The 17664-nt window shown below is 39.2% G+C and overlaps 1 long non-coding RNA gene across 1 annotated transcript in view; it reads left to right on the forward strand.

Moving 5' to 3' along the window:
* The window catches only part of LOC122565368, a 35862-nt gene that overhangs the window by 1752 nt on the left and 16446 nt on the right, over window positions 1-17664 (forward strand). The gene's annotated exons all lie outside the window — the stretch shown is intronic.

Raw genomic sequence — 17664 nt, forward strand, 5'->3', positions numbered from 1 at the left:
CCTCTAGCTTATCTCTCCACGCTTCAGGCTCTCTGCCTTTATTCCTGATGAAGGGCTTTTGCCCGAAACGTCGATTTTATTGCTCCTTGGATGCTGCCTGAACTGCTGTGCTCTTCCAGCACTGCTAATCCAGAATCTAGTTTCCAGCATCTGCAGTCATTGTTTTTACCCTTTGAAATAATTGGTTTTATTCTTGGTCATCTTGTGATTTATCACTCAGTGAGCAGTTGGTCAAATGGCCACTTTGTGATTGAGTTTTGGCAACTGTGTGGGATCAATTCCCATAGCAGTTGAGGTCACTTTGAAGGTCCTGCCTTCTCTCTCCTTGCTTGATGTGTGATGACCCTCAGGTTAAACTTGCCATCCCTCACCAATGAAAGATCAGCCTATGTACCCTGGGACCATGACAAGTTTCATTTTCACAGTTAAGTTCCATTCATTCCATTTCAGAAAGCCCAAACATGCCAATACCTAACAAATGTTGGTTTCCATATTCCCTTGGCTTAATACACCTATAACTACACTAGTTTCTTGTTTGGATAGCAGGCATTTTAAAAATATTTACTATAAGATTTGTGAGAAATTAAATATTGGTTTGAATTCAGTCACTGTAAAACCTAAATTAACTGTGGGGAGGAGGAGGAAAAAAGACAGGTTGGTTTGCAAGATAGCTGTACTGTTAATTTATGTAGAGTAGTAAGTTCCTTGACTTTATCTACAGGAAGATAATAAAAGTGGTCACTCAGGAAAAGGTCTCAACCAGTGTTTGGATAAACTAAAAGGCAACTCAAGTCCAGAAAATAAATCCCACTTGATTTGTTACCTATAGTAGCATATATTTTGAAAATGTACTGAGTGTAAGCGATTTTCTACATCATCTGGAGTCATTTTCCTGCAAAGGATTGTGTGCAGCAACAAAAACTTTATTGTAATGTCAAAAGGCATTAAAGTTCTGATATTAGTGTTCACAGATGAAGGCTGTCAGTTTAGTTTTGCAATGTTACATGATAGAAATAAGGATGTACTATGAAGAAACCGGTGGATGAAATACATGAGACCTGCGTAAGTGGTGATTGAGTGAACCAAGCAAATCTCTAGTGTTATGAAGGTTTGCAATTTATTATTATTTGAGAACTTTAGAACTCAAGTGGATGTAGAATGGATTTTTGTTTTTCAACTCTGTGAAGAAGCAGCTTTTGTATTTTAAAGGTCAAAGTCATTTTGAACACTGAGTTCAAAACAGCATTTGCAACAAGTAATTTGATGTCAATTAAATGATCAGCACGACAACAGAGAGCTAATTTCTACAGTGTTTGCTGACTTGGTTTTATAATCACCAGAGAGAATACGAGAACCAAGTTTATGTAGGAGGAAAGGTTCACAACAGCGTCCAAGGAGTCAGGACTGTGGAGAAGTTCTAAGGTACTTAAAAATGAGTGAGAAGGAAGCTCCAGAAGCTGAAGACCGTGGAAGTGTCAGAGAAAAAGACATCCTACATGACTTTTGAAATCCTGAGTTAAGGGAGCCCATGTGAAGTAAAAATTATCTCAATTAATCGTTTGTTTTAAGGGTCTCGGGGAGAGACATTAGCTGAAGAGAATAGCATCTAATAGCATGCAGGCACTTGTCAAAAGAAAACTGATTAATGTGTGCTAGCTGAGCAAGAATCTTTTGTGTGGTAATGGTTGTAACTCTTAAGTGGTTTGTGTTTATAAAAGTAACCCTTGGATAAAAGGGATAAATGTTTCTTTGAGTTTTGTAATTGTTTAGTGTAACTTGGGTTCATGTTTTTCTCATGTATAAACTTTTCTTTTGTTAAAAATAATTTGTCAGGTTTTTGTGAATATGTTCAACGACCAATCTCCATGATGATTTTTATTTCTGATTTTGTTTATGGTCTACTTTATGGTTTTATTTTGAGGTCTGACATGTCCAGTGTTAGCATCAGCTGGGACTGCAATATTTAAAATAGCAATGAAAGTAAAATTTTATATTAGTTTGGACATCTGTTAGCTCCCTAAAATCTGGCATATGTGGGTATTCAAGGTTAGGAAATAGTTTGATTTTTAACAAAGTATTAATTAGAATTTTCTGCAACTACTCCATTCATATTTTGATAATATTCAATTAAACATCAGAAATTGCAAAAGGAAGGATCACTTGTCATATGCTGGAAGATGTGATGAAAATAGGTGTATTTTGGATAGAAATGATTTGATGTAGATTTACGTTGAAATTCAGTTATGTTCATTTGTAAATGGATATGTAGGAAGATTTGCTTGCATTAAGAAGGACACAATTCTTTTGGGTACATTTGTTTTGAGTAAATGGTAAACTTTGATACTGATCTAAATTCAGCTGAAAGATCTCTACTTTAGCCCCTCGTCAAAGGGAAGTTAATTGATTTCGATCAGTCATGCATGACATTGCTACAGTTGTCTTTCTGGTTAGGCAGGGAGACAAGATAAGTTTTGCAATCCTGAATGGTATTTGGATTTTGTTGCTTGAAAGTGCATATGCATTGATGGGCCACTTTCGCCTTTAATGTTTCCCATTATGACATAGTCTCAAGACAGTTGTTTGTATAGAATGACCACTAGAGCATAATATTTGTGATATTTTTTCCCCAGTGTGAGTAGTTTACTTCCTGTGGGGAGGAAAAGTAGATTGAAATGGCTTTAGGTGAAGACATTTTTTTTTAAAATGTACCCCTCTTAATGCTCATACAGTTTTTATTTTATAAAAGTATTATTTATTTCTTGCTTCATGCGATAGAACTACCAGTGGAAAAGCCAGTATTTATTGCCCATCACTAATTGTCCTGTGAAGATGGTTTTGAATGGCTTCATGAACCACTGCAATCCACATGGTGGAGGTACTACCACTGTTTTCTGGTAGAAATTTTGACCCAATCCAATGAAGAACATGACAAGATTGTACATGACTGAGTGACATGCTTGCAGGTGATGTTTGCAAAAATTGGGTCCCATGCCATCAGTGACAGTGATGTTGCCAAAGAGACATGGACAAGTATTCATTATAAAAGCAGAAGTTAACTTGAAGTCCAACCACTGTAGATTAATGATTTGTCATCACAGCAATGGCAAGTGCTGATTGGTTGTCGACTGTCTCTCCAGAAAGAAAGTCTGGTCCAAACATTTATATTCTAAAATTGTACTTTGTCCTTCAAGTGTCCAAGAATTTTCTTCAAAAATAGTTGAGAAATTAACACACATTTGAACTTATTCATGTAGCTTCTCATTTTTAAAATTAGTATTACTTATTCAGGTGTTGATGGCACTATTATTTGAATTAGAACCTAGAACATAGAACAATACAGTGCAGAACAGGCCCTTCAGCCCTCGATGTTGCGCCGAGCTGTGAACTATTCTCAGCTCGTCCCCCTACACTATCCCAAAATCATCCATGTACTTATCTAAGGATTGTTTACATCTCCCTAATGTGGCTGAGTTAGCTACATTAGCAGGTAGGGCATTCCACGTCCTTGCCACTCTCTTGTTTTGTTTTATTTTTACTTTTCAGGTGATGTTATCTGTTGAAGCATCTGTTGAAGTTATAAAATTAGAGGAACAAATCATATGAGCGAACCTTATCCCATGATGTTATATGAAGCTGTCTGTACTATTGCTCACCGTGAGGCAGGATTGGTGCGGCTATCTTATTTTAATGTAGAGATCTACAGGGCCTATTTGGTCTAGTGTGGCAGAAGGTAAAAAATTTAGTCTAATGAGAGGAGGTTCTCATCTTAAACAATGTGGAGTTTATTGCATGTTAGCAACAAATTCCAAGTTACACTGATATGATGGACAGTGCTATAAAGACTGCAGAGGACCTGAACGGGCAGTTCTTATTCCTCTGAGATTTAACACTGTCTCCCAGCAAATTCGTATGATATTGCCTTAGTCCTTAAGGTACTCCTATTAACCCTTTCAGACCCTTACACACTTTAACAACAGGACACAGTAGTGAAAGTGGAAGCTAAGTTACTTGCAACTTTGGAGGATTCTAATTGCATTGGTCATCAGAGCAGTGAATGCTTCCATCTTGCTAAGCTGGAGAGTAACTGAGACCCAAAAGATCTGTTTTTGTGAAAGCATGCTTTGATATCACTCCCGATCCTGCTGCAGTCGGAGTGGAACTTCTTGGTTGACCTACTTCTGTAATTGCTTCAATTCAAAACCTGCTACTGCCACACAGCACCTTCCTTCACATGACACTGATTGTATCTATTTTGACAGATGGCACTGACTGTATCATTGAAAGTACTCCTGTGTGTGATGAGTCTTGTTGTCCTGCAGTCTAAAATTGATCCAACAGATGGTGCTAAGGTTGCTGTTTATCTAACATTTACCTGGCACACAAAATAGCCTCTCGCAATTGCATTTTTAAGCCGCAGTGTTAGAGGGCATTGAAGTAGAGATCATCGTGCATATCATCTAAATTAGTGCCATTACTATTACCAAATGGCTCAAACTAAAGTTTTCTGATATCTGATATGAGTGGCAATATGTAACATTATATTCTCATCACTAATAATGCTACTAGAAATCCTTAGTTTCTTGCCAACAAGCGTGGAACAAGAGCACTCTCTGTGGCTGGTTGACCACCAAGGATAACTTAAAATATCAATGTACGTTAAGAGATCAATCAATGTTTTAGATAGAAGATCCTCTGCAACTCCATTAACACTAATCTTGTGTGAATTTTGTAGTTAATTCCAATTCTGCCAGGATTCCTCATTCTCACACTCCGTATACATCATATATGCCTCTCATTTCATTGAAAATACTTGACTGGAAAAAGAAATGTATGGCTTTGGGACTAATTGAAAATAATGAGCTTAATGGTGTCCTATGTGAAACCATTTCATGAAATGTAACTAAGTAGTTGGGTTCTTGTAGGAAGAATGAGGCCGCTCAGTAGTAGTTCTTGTGGCTCAGTAGTAGTTTTCTGACCTCTGAGCGCAGAACGCCTTGGTTCAAACCCTAGCTGCACCAGAGGTCTGTAATAAAATCTCAACTGGTTTATTAGAAATGTCTAAGACATGCATGTATACATTTGCTTACATTCGGTGCTACTGCCCACTTTTCCAACTAAATGGGATAAAAGTGGATATTGGAAGCAATATTAATTGTAGAATACCTTTACAAAAACATACTTTAGGAAACAGTTGTAAGCATTTTTTTTTAAGGTAGTGTTCTATCAGAACCAGCTGAAAGGTGCTACTTTAAAATAAGCAAGTTGCTAAATATAAAACTGGTTATCAGATTCCCTGTGAGAGTCTCTCGCCATTTGATATTGAGTAGATTTAATGAAGATGACTAGTTTGAATAACACCTAGCACTACATCTTAGGTCATCTAAGGAGGGCCATACTGTTCAGGAGGGATATTAGAAAGGACTTCTACACAAAAAGTGGCAGATGTTCCAAATTCTCTTTGACAAATGGCAATAGATGCTGGATCAGTTAATTTTAAATCCGAGTTGGACGTTTTTTTGTTAAGCAAAGCTATTAAGGGATATAGGCCAAAGGCAGGTAACTGGATGTAGGCCACAAATTAGCCATAGTTTTAATGAATAGTGGAACAGGCTCGAGGGGCTGAATGGCCTACTCCCTAAATATCAGTTACCTGTCATGGGCCATGCTCTCCATGTTACAGATGAAGCATTTGAATGATCGGATTGAGTGGTTTCCATGACAAAATGACAAACTGATGATTTTCTTTTAATATGTGCCTTAGTCACCTTGAGCGTTTAGAATTTCCTTTTTTTAATGCCTGTGCCTAGTCTCAATCTTCTACTCTGCTGCTGTTTTCCTTTTAAAACAAATTGCCTACTTTTGTAATGAGAAGAAAATTACTTTTGTTGAACTCCAGAAAAGAATCTGTCGATCCCACAGGCATTTTCCCAAAATGTTTTGGTAAAAGCATAATACTAAATAATACAATGGTGTGTTAGAATTCACTTAGGGTGTTTGTCACAGCAGTTCAACGGGCATTTTTATATTAAAAACAGAAATTGCTGGCCGACTCTGATCTGACAGCGTTTATGGAGAGGAAAGAAATGTTCTGAGGAAGGGCCACTGGACTTGAAACATTTAACTCTGCTTTTTCTGAGTTTTTCCAGCAATTTCTGTTTTTTATTTCAGATCGTCAGCATCCGCTGTTGATGCACTGTTTGCATGCATGTCGCCATTAGGAGCTATAGATTGTGATAGCAGACAGTCAAATATTCTTGACGTCAGATTGATTTGTAAATGTATTTCAGACTTAAGGTCTGTTTAGAGGCTGTGGATGCTGTAACGACTGATCATTTCAGTATAGGAGTTGGGATGTTATGTTGTGGCTGTACAGCTCATTGGTGAGGCCACTTTTAGAATACTGTTGTACGATTCTGGTTACCCTCCTATAGGAAGGATGTTGTTAAACTTGAGAGGGTGCAGAAAAGATTTACAAGAACTGGAGGTGTTGAGATATAAGGAGAGGCTGGATAGACTGGGAATTTTTCTTTGGAGCATTAAAGGCTGAGGGGTGATCTTGACAGAGTTTTAAAATCTTCAGGGGCATGGATAAGGTGAATAGCCAGGCTTTTTTTCCAAGGGTTGGGGAAATCAAAACTAGACTGCATAGGTTTAAGGTGAGAGGAGAAAAATTTAAAAAGGACCTGAGGGGTAACTTTTCCATGCTGAGGATGGTGCATATATGGAATAAGCCGCCAGAGGAAGTGGTGGAGGTGAGTACAATTAAAAGGCAGCTGGATGGGTATATGAATAGGAAGGCTTTAGAGGGATATGGGCCAAATTCTGGCAAATGGGACTTGAACAGATTGGAATATTTGGTCGGTGCGGTCAAATTAAACCAGAGGCTCTGTTTGTGGTCTGAGACTCTACAACAGTATCCGGCAACCAGAAATCTTTACCTGCTTGTTGCCTGCCATTGGCTTGTATTGAAAGGATTTACAGGTTGATCGATGGTCAACCAGTTTGGTGGAGTTAGGCATACACCTTTTGTGACCATAAGTCCTGGAGTGGCACTTTATTATTTATTATTCATTTGTGGCATTTGGACATTGCTGGCTGGTCTTGAGAAGGTGGTAGTGAGCTGCTGCCTTGAACCATTGCAGTATTCCTGCTGTGGGTTGACACACAATGCCATTAGGGAGGGGATTCCAGGATTTTGACCTAGTGACAGTGAAGGAACTTAAGTCTGATTCCTCAGGCTGAGACACAACTCACTCCACTATTAACAACATAATACAATGCAATGGGAAAAGAAACAACATAGACTTGTGAAGACAGCCTCATAATAAAATGCTTCACAGTCAGTGAAATAGCTCTGAAGTGTTGTCACTGTTGTAATGTAGGGAAGACCACAACCAATTGCTTTTTGTAGGATTCTGCAACAGAAATACAATAATGATGTGATTACCTGTTTGTGTGATGCTCATTACAAAAAACTTTGGTCAGGACTCCAAGGAGAATTCCCCTGCCCTTCAGATAGATGAGTGGTATCTTTTTGGTTCACCGGTGAGGGCCTTTGTTCCTATTTTTCAATTAAATATTAAACCAATGACAGTGCAGCATTCCCTTAGTATTGCATTCAGTGTTAGTGTCTCACTCAAGTCTCTGGACTAGGACTCAAACTAACAACCTTTTGCCTTTTCAAACCAATCATTTAGGACTGAGATGTGCAGAAATTACTTCACGCAGAGGCTTGTGAATCTTTGGAATTCTTTACCCCTGTTGGTTGTAGTTGCTCCTTTGTTGAATATTAAAAGCTGGGGTAGATAATATTTTTGTAGATTTTCAGAGAATCAGCAAATATAAAGATAGAATAGGTGGAGTTGAAGCCAAAGATTAGCCGCAATTGTTATGAATGGCAGAGCATGGTCCGTAGGTGAAATAGTCTATTCATATTTTCAAGCAAAGTAGTGATGGCCTAGTGGTATTATCACTAAAGTATTATTTCAGAAACTCCGCTAATGTTCAGCATGGCAAATGTTGGGAATTTGAGTTAAATTTTAAAAATTGTGGATTAGGAATCTGCTGACACCATTGTCAACTGCCATCTGGCTCACTAATGCCTTTCAGGGAAGGAAATGTGCCGTCCTCACCTGGTCTGGCCTGCATGTGACTCCAGACAGACCGCAACGTGGTTGACTCTTAACACTCCGTTCAAAGGAATCTAGGGATGGGTAACAAATGCTGGCCAGCTGGTGGTGCCCATATCAAACAAACAAATTTTTTTAAAAAAAGAAACGTACCTTTAAGTCATTATCATTGCTTCTGTTATTAAGAAGGTATCAATTAAAAAAATGATAACTTGAAATAAATTTCTCAAATTAACCTTCACTGCTCAATAGGAGTAGGCCATTCAGCCCTTTCAGTCTGTTCTGCTATTCAGTTGAATTGATTAATAACGACTCCAATTATTTTTTATTCCATAATGTTTAATACTATTGTCTAATCACTTGCTACAATCAGTTGTGCGTGAATCTTTTGAAATTCTCTGCCTCAGAGAGCTGTGAATACTCAGTCAATATGTGTATTCAAACCTGAGATCTATGTGGTATTAATTAATCCAGAGCTACAGTGACAGGATAGAAAAGTAAGCTGCATTAAAGTTCAAGCTTTGTTTTATTGAATAGTGGAGGCTTCCTCTTACACTCGCGCAAAAGTTACCAAACACCATTTTGAAATATTGAGTTGACCTGACCCCAAACTTTTCTGGGAGGTCAAATCTTGAAACTAAAGTACAGTTGAAACAAAACAACAGTACAGTTCCCCCTGTTTTTAAGAATCTGTAATTGATGTTCATAAGGAAGCAAATACTGTTCATTCTTGACAACTGTATGGCAAGCAAAGGGATACTACAACTTTAAAGTTGTATTAGCATAGTTATATCTGAATGGATAAACTTTGTGGATTTGAAAGAATGTTCAGCATCTGGTTTTGTTGTCAGTGCCATGTACATAAATGCAATGGGCACTGTCTCACTGACAGCTCCGTACAGATATCTTAATAGGGTTGCTTGATGACACAGTCGAGCTTTTTAGTAATAAATCTTTTTACTGGAATCAAAACCAGAAGAAAAAAAGAGAAAACAATTGATTCACTGATATGAAACTGATGGGATTTTGTGGCACACATTGCTGGATTATTTGCCCTTTGACAGTTTTGGAAAGGAATATTCGCTTGATCTGAGCGTGGATCTCAGGAGTTGAAGTGTCCTTGTTGTTCGGGCCCAGCTGATCTTTCAGCAGTAATTAAGTCTGCATCTTGATTTTCAAGGCTGGAATCTCTTGAACAAGGATTTCTTTCCATCTGCCTTTGCAGTCAACACCACCACCCACAAGTGGGTGAACAAACTGCCCTTTCAGACAGACCGAGGCCTCAGCATGAAGATGACTTTGAGAGAAACATGGTGAGAATCTTCAGATGAAATGATCCCCATGCTTAAAACATGTCACTCCCTAAGGTCTGTTTGCTCACAGCAGACTTTTATGTTCTATTCATTTTATCTCAAAGTCTGAAGCTGCAGAATTCTTTGTCTTTCGCCCCTTATCTCTGCAAAGTTTAGATTTTAAAAACTGAGTAAAAACTCTAATCATGTGCTGATATAAAATAATGTATACAGTATCTGAAGCTGAAATGAAAAGTCTCAAAATTCACTTCCAATAAGATGCAACCGGGAAGGGAAAAATACACATTTGGGCATTGTCCTTTATGGAAGGTCGAAGCTGATTTGGTAACCTATATTTCTCGTTTGGATCCTGAGTCTCCCACACACTTAAAAATTTATGTTTCAAACCATTTCCTTTTAAATTGGGAATCTCAGTTCTTTAATCTCTGTTCTCAACTGTTTTTGTCTAATAGAAGATGTTGTGATATATCTCAAAACTAGTATATCTTTAAATGACATGCTCATGATATTGTCTTCATAACGTAGTACCTGCTCTGATGATACAAAGGTTTCAGACTCCACCTTTGCTCACTTCCATCAAGTGATTACAGCTACTGTTTGTAACTGAGTGGCTTAATGAGCACAGACTGAAGTTTCTGTGACTAATATGTGTATACATCAGCAGCTTTAATAATTGTCTGTTAAATCTTTCAGTATGGCATTGCCCATGTTTAATGCTGATGTTACAGGAGCTAATATGGCTTATTTGGTGCAAATATCCTCCGAAGACTAAAGCCCATATTGTGCAGTGGATCCGAAAGGATCAGAAGGGGAAGAAGGGAGGGGGAGAGAGAGTATGGTGAAACACTGTGCTTGTGTGTATCTGTTGGAAAGTGGTGACAGACCGTTGTCAGAAATAAGCAATTGTCCCTTTGCTAGGAGGGTATCGTACAAAGTTTACTGATGTTCAAATGTGTTAATCTCATGACAGCAAAGAAAACATAACTTCTAAACTGAAGTGTGACCTGAAATATGATTGAGACAAGTAGTACTGATGGGTCCCACTTTCAATTCGTGATAGGCAGTACTTGAGATGGATGTCTCCAAGCTTTATCTGTACACCTCCATGTGTACTGTCACACTCCAACACAATTGTTGCTTATTAACATTTTGCATCAATATGAATAAAAGTTCTACACTTAGATTTATTTCACAAGAAAAATGGAGAATATTAAGATAGTGGTTGTACATTCCTATGGGTCTACACTTCACAGGATATACATTACAATGGCTTAATGCAGTAGTTACTAATTTTTTTGTGTGTGTTGCATAATCAGCTATCATGACAGTAATAAAATGGGCACAATTAAAAGCCATTCTTTGAAAATATTTACCAGTTCATTTATTATGGTATAGTCTTGTAGGTAAGCAGATTTTAAAAAAAACTGTTGCATAAACAAGTTGAGTATAATATGAAATTTGCAAAAGACTGCATAAAGTTTTTATCATTCGCATTTTCGTCATTTGCAAATTTCCCCAGACAAGGCATTACAGAAGAAGGGCTTATGCCTGAAACGTCGATTCTCCTGCTCCTCGGTTGCTGCCTGGCCTGCTGTGTTTTTCCAGCACCACATTTTTCAACTCTGGTCTCCACCATCTGCAGTCCTCACTTTCTCCAAGGCATTACAGAACAGTCCAGCACAGGTCACCATTTCTGTGGCAACTATGATGACATGTTAAATAATTACATCTGCATGCACATGATCTGTAATCCCCTATTCCTGCCTGTTCACGTGTCTCTCTAAATGATTTATAAGTGTTGCAATCTTATCTACTTCTACCACTTTCACCTGGCAATGTTTTCCAGGCACCTACCACTGCTGTGTTTTTAAAAAGAAGCTTGTCTCACACAGCTTTAATCTTTCCCCTGGTCACTTTAAACCTATACTCGCTTGTGGAACAGCCACTGGTCCCAGATCATTATCAGTAAGAAAAACACTCCTTCACAACTACCCTCTGTTTTCTATGACCAAGCTAATTTTGTTTCCAACTCACCATGGATTCTGTGTGACTTAATTGTTTGGATCAGCCTGTCATAAGGGACCTTGTCAAATGCTTTAGTAAAGCCCATGTAGATAAAATGCAGTGCCCTACTTCAATCATCTTTGTTACTTTCTCAAATACCTCAATCAAATTTGTGAGAGAAGACATTTCCTGCATAAAGCCATTCTGACCATCCCTCATACATCTGTCCAGTTTCCAAATGCAAGTAAATCTTCTGCAATAATTTCCCTACCACTGATGTCAGGCTCACTGGTCTAAAATTACCTGGATTATCCCTGTTGCCCTTCTAAAACAAAGGAAAAACATTAGCTATTCTTAGGTCTTCTGGGACTCTGCCTTTTGCTAAAAAAAGGATACAAAGACTTCTGTCAAGATTGCAGCAATCTCCGTTGCCTCCCTCAGTATTCTGGATAGCTTCCAACAGGCCCTGGGGAGTTAAAGTTTTTCAAGACACCCGACACATCATCCTCCTTAGTATCAACATACCTGTCTCTTAACATCATTCATGTCCTTCTTGATAAACACTGATGTGAAGTCCTCATTAAAGACCTCACCCAATTCTTCTGGCTCCATATATAAATTCTGTTCACTCTATTACCCATTGTGGTGCTAATGGTTACTTATCAGTGGTTATCACAACATGTAACTTTATACAGTAGGAGGTTTCACCTAGCTATATCATTAATAGAGATCTCTAGTTCCTGTTATTGTTTTAATTTCATACATCATAATATCCTTTATCCAAAACCCTTGGAGCCAGTTGTTTCTCAGAATTCGAAATTTTTCGGATTTCAGAATAAATGACATTTTCAGTGAAATAGAAAAAATTACCTAACAGTAGTTGCACGTGTGAATAGTGAAAGCAAGCTAATGTTTCGAAATGACTCAAAATGTTAGCTTGCTTTCGCTCAGTGGATGCTGCCTGATCCGCTGTGATTTCCAGCAGTTTTTGTTTTCAGTTCCAATTCTAGCATCTGCAGGAATTTGTTCCTAAGATCTTAGTGAATGTGGACGTAAAGCAGTAGACCCTTCATTCCCTCTCTGAAGCCTGTTTGTTTACTTCGGTAGCTTCATGAGTAATTTATTCAGCATTTTATTGCCCTTCATCTCCCTGCATCCACCCTATCAATCAAATACCCACAGTCACACCCAGCCTTCTCTGATCTAAAGAAAACAAGCTGAGTTTATCCAGTCTCTCTCCGTTTCCAAAACATCCCATCCCAGGCAACATCCTGGCGAATCTTCTCTGCACCCCCTCCAGTGTAATCCTTCCTATGGTGTGGTGACCAGAAATGCACACAGTATTCTAGCTGTGGTCTAACCAAAGCTCTGTGCAGCTCCAATTTGCAGCTCTAAGCCAACATTAGATTTCCAGAGGACCCTGCTCAGCTTGAGAAATTTTTCACTGACAATGGTGCTCAGCATGTCTTATTCCAACAGATGGTACATTGAGTGAGGTTGCTGAGGTGTCAGCTGACCTATTAAAATCTGAAAAGGACCAAATTGAATTTAGGAAATTAAGAATTCAATTTTTAAAAATGCTAATGCAGAACTCCTAAAGGGATACCAAGCACCCAGAGCTTTATCTCTGGATTAATCATCTACTGATAATGCCACAAGCAGGCCATTGCCACCCTGAGATGCCACAAGAAGGCTGAAGTTTAGTTCAGTATTCCAAATGACAGAAATGTAATGACTCACTCTTTATGGTTTTAACCCGTGAATTGTGCTGTTATGGTTCTTCCCAGTACAGTATTTAAATCAACTGTTGAATCTTGCAGTTCCAAACTCTCAAAAATGCTTAATGTTTGAGGTGAGGTGGGGTGGGGTGCTCTGGCACTCTTGCTGTCTACCAACTGTACCTCAATAAGGAGCCAGGATAGTGAGGGCGGATAAAGCTGAGAAGATGAGTGAACAGTGTTTGTGGTGAAAATGTCCTCCTTTCCCAAACCAGTTTAACTTTGCCTGAAAGACCATCATTATTTGATTGAGCTAAAGGTGCCCAAACTGTGTCCTGCAGGCCTCATACAGCATTTCCCTCACCTTAGGGAAAAGACCCTTGTTATTCACCTTATCTATGTCCCTAATGATTTTATAAACCTCAATAAGGTCCCCTCAACCTCCTACACACCAGTGTAATGACTAGCTTTTCCTATTCTTACAAGAGGTATAGTTATATTGTACATTCTGGGGCAGTATTCACTTGATGCAATGCTACAGAAAGACAGGGCAGATTAATAGGATAGTTGAGAAGGTATACTAGAGGCTTTAATTTTATCAGTTATGGCATAAATAACTCCATAAATGATAATTTCATAACCTTACACAAGAAGCATCAATGACCAGGAACAAATCATATAAGCTGGAGTTTCAAATACAGAAAGGTTATATTGGAAGATTTTGCAAAATATTGCTTCTCCAGTTAAGGTCCCTTTCTGTCCTGTGTGCGTTGCTTACTAGTGAACCTATCAGCAGAAATTGCAGGAGGGAACCAGCCTGTGATTGGAGGAGCTTTGAACAGCCTGGGGCCTGGGGTCGTGAGCCTGGAACAGCCCAGAGCCTCGATCAATATAATACAATCATAGAGCACAGAAACAGACCCTTTGGTCCCACCCGTCCACCTCTACCATGTTCCCACATTAAACCCGAGATAATCCACCTGCCTGCACTTGGCCCATATCGCTCCAAACTTTTCCCACTCCATGAACTTAACTGTCATTTAAACATTGTAACTGCATCCATTACTTTCTCTGCCAGTTCATTCCACACATGGGCCAATCAGTAAAAAAAAAAGCTGCTCCTTTTTAAATCTTTCTCCTCCCCTTCAAAATATGCATATTAGTTTTGAATTCCCTCACCTTGGGGAAAAGACCCTTGCCATTCACCTTATCTCCTAATGATTTTATAAACCTCAATAAGGTCACCCCTCAACCTCCTACACTCCAGTGAAAACCGTCCCAGTCATTCCAGTCTAATGAATATATCTTTTCCTATTCTTACAAAAGGCATAGTTATATTGTACATTCTGGGGGAGTATTCGCGTCTTGCAATGCCACAGAAAGACAGGACAGATTAATAGGGTAGCATACTGGAGACTTACAATCTATGCCATAGCTAATAAATGTAAGTGTAGGGAGGTTAATTTGGAGCTGTACAGCTGGAATACTGTGCGCATTTCTGGTCACCACACTATAGGAAGGATTGCACTGCAAGGGGGTGCAAATGAGATTCGCTGGATGTTGCCTGGGATGGAGCATTTTAGCTCTGAAGAGAGGCTGGATAGGCTTGTTTCCTTTAGAGGAGAGAAGACTGGGCGTGACTATGGGTACTTGATTGAAATGTATTAGATGAGCAGCATGACAATGTGGTTTGGGAGAATAATTCTAAAGTGAAGGGCAAGAGGTTTAGAGTGAGGGGATTTTTTTCATCTAGAGGGTGGCAGTCTGGAAGGGGGTGTAGTAGAGGTGGGAAACATCACACCTTTTTAAAAGGATGTGGATAGGCACTTGAAATGTCCACATTCAAGGCTGCTGGAAAGTGGGATTAGTCAAGATAGGTCGATGGTGACTTGATGGGACGGAGGGTCTCTTCTGTTCTGTGTGACCCTGATTCATTCAAGTTCAAGATTAGAGTGGTGCAGGAAAAGCTCAGCAGGTCAGGCAGCATCTGAGGAGTAGGAAAATCGTCATTTCGGGCAGGAGTCCTTCAGGTGTCAACTGAATTCAGTGAACCTACATTTGAGGCACCCATTACAGTGCTGTCACTGGTTGCCAGCAGATGGCAGTATATCTCAAGTTGTGACTCAGCCTCTAATCGGCAGTCACTGTCACATTGTTTCAGAAAGTTTGTGATCTCAGTGTGAATCATGTCACCACAAAGTAGTGTGTGATCTCAGTGTGAATCCATGTTGCCAGAAAGTAGTGTAGCTCACGTGGCTTTCTAGCACAAGTCCACCGTGAGCTGACCTTTTTAATGGTGTGTTTATTTGGAACAAAAGTTATTTTATTATGAAATAAGTACCTAATTTGACATTGGGGATTGAATCCACAAACGTGCTTTTAATGTGATTTTCTTTAATAGTGAAGTTTTTATTTTGAAATATTCCTGGCGTAACATTATCCCTTCAAATCTTTTCATTCGGGCAAACACGAGTTTTATCTCTGCTCAGACCTTTGTGAGTTCTGGCACACCAGGTGTGGTGATGCATTTGTTATCGATAGTGATTTGAGGGCAACTACCATCAGCAATTTCCAATCTACCAAGAGAAAAAAGTGCCACATACATGTAAAAAGAGATAATTACCATTCGTGTTAAATAGGCAACTCATGTGCACCTATATGAATCACAATGGCTCTTAATTCAGAGCAGAAGTGCTATTATTTTGAGTCATAACTCTAGATAAAAGAAAATAAACAATGACCATTACAATGTTTTTCCTTTGTTAAATGACACTGCTGTATCATCCAATAAGTTATGGGTTGTGTATTTATTGAAAAAGAAAAGAAAATCAAAAATATCTATGTGTCTACAGTACTAGTGAGCAAGGGGAATATAAGGGTGAAGGGACAGTATTTTGCATTCTGAAAAATATAACGAGACGAGAAATTCCTACTCCTTTAATTTCTTTAATTGTGTCCTAATGTATCCAGGTGCCTAATGGTGTAGACGATTTCTCTCCGCTAGCAGCATAAATGTCTGCGGACATGTGCTGCCAAGCTAAATGGCTGGACTTGGTTTCATTTCTGAAAGGAGTTTCCATACAGGGACAGAAATTCATAATCTGGATGCAATGCCCACTTTCCTGTGGCTGGGTAATAGACCGGAGTGCGCTTTGCATTGGCTGGTAACAGGACATCTGGAGAATACTGGAGAAATATGAGAGAGAGGATTGTGTTTGTAGGAACTAAATGGTTTGGGTCAAAGGAGCTGAGAGCGTCTAACACAGTGGGTAGTGAAATTTATTGAGTGAGAGTTATTCAGAGGATTTTGAAAGGGGAGGGAAAGAAGAGGAAATACCAGGAGGTTTACATTAACATGATTATGAATTTCTTTGAAGAATCGTTGTGAAATCTAATTTGGAAATCAGACCTTTAAGAAAGTGACTCACGGAGGGCTGGAATTAGGGAGTGTTTGGATTATAGTGAATGGATAAATGGTTGCATGCAATTGAACACTGATGACATATTGTAATGATTTTTTTTATTATAGTCTCCTTGTACTTTGTTTCAACTGTTGAGTTTGGATGTGTTGCTACTTGCCTTTGTTAGGTCAAAATGCTACAAGTCCCTCCTCCCCCAGTGCGTGAGTCATAGAGATTAGTGTCACTGAGGTTCGGGGTATTTGGGAGCTGGGTTATCTTGAGTTAGCAAAGTTCAATCACAGTCGTAGTACTCAGAAACTATAACTGTAAGGAGGGGGTGGCAACGTGATGGTGAACATTGTCACTGGAAAATCATGAGTAGGGTTTTGGTGATAAGATCATCTAGATCTGCTCTGACTAGTGTTAATGGCCTGGTTAAGCTTCTCCTGGAGTACCCAGTACAGGAAAGATATTATTATAGAGGGTTCACCAGGTTTGTTCTTGGGATGAACACAGTTTAGGCAAACTGAGACTGATTCCTCTAGACTTTCAAACAATGAGATGATCTCATTGAAAATAACAAAATACTTAAAGGGATAGACAGGGTAGGTGCAGCTAAGATGTTTCCCCTGGTTGGAAAGATCAGAACCATGGGTAACAGTTAAAAATTAAGAGGTGCCAATGAGGTCCAAGATGAGAAATAGTTTTGCTTAGAGAGTTGTGAACATTTGGAATTCTCTATCACAGTGAGCTGATGAGCAGCACAGTGGCTCAGTGGTTAGCACTGCTGTTTCATAGCACCAGGGACCTGGGTTTGATTCCTGCCTTGGGTGACTGTGTGGAGTTTTTACATTCCCTGTGTCTGTACAGGTTTCCTCTGGGTGCTCCAGAATTCCTCCCACAATCCGCAAAGATGATTGGTCCTTCAGTCCAACTTGTCCATGCTGACTAGACGCCCCACCTGACCTAGTCCTTTTTTGCCAGCATTTGGACCATATCCCTCCTAACCCTTTCTATTCATATACTCAACCAGGTGCCTTTTAAATGTTGTAATTGTACCTGTCCCCACCACTTCCTTTGGCAGTTCATTCCATACATG

This window comes from Chiloscyllium plagiosum, chromosome 31, assembly GCF_004010195.1.
Source record: "Chiloscyllium plagiosum isolate BGI_BamShark_2017 chromosome 31, ASM401019v2, whole genome shotgun sequence".
Taxonomy (NCBI): Eukaryota; Metazoa; Chordata; class Chondrichthyes; order Orectolobiformes; family Hemiscylliidae; genus Chiloscyllium; species Chiloscyllium plagiosum.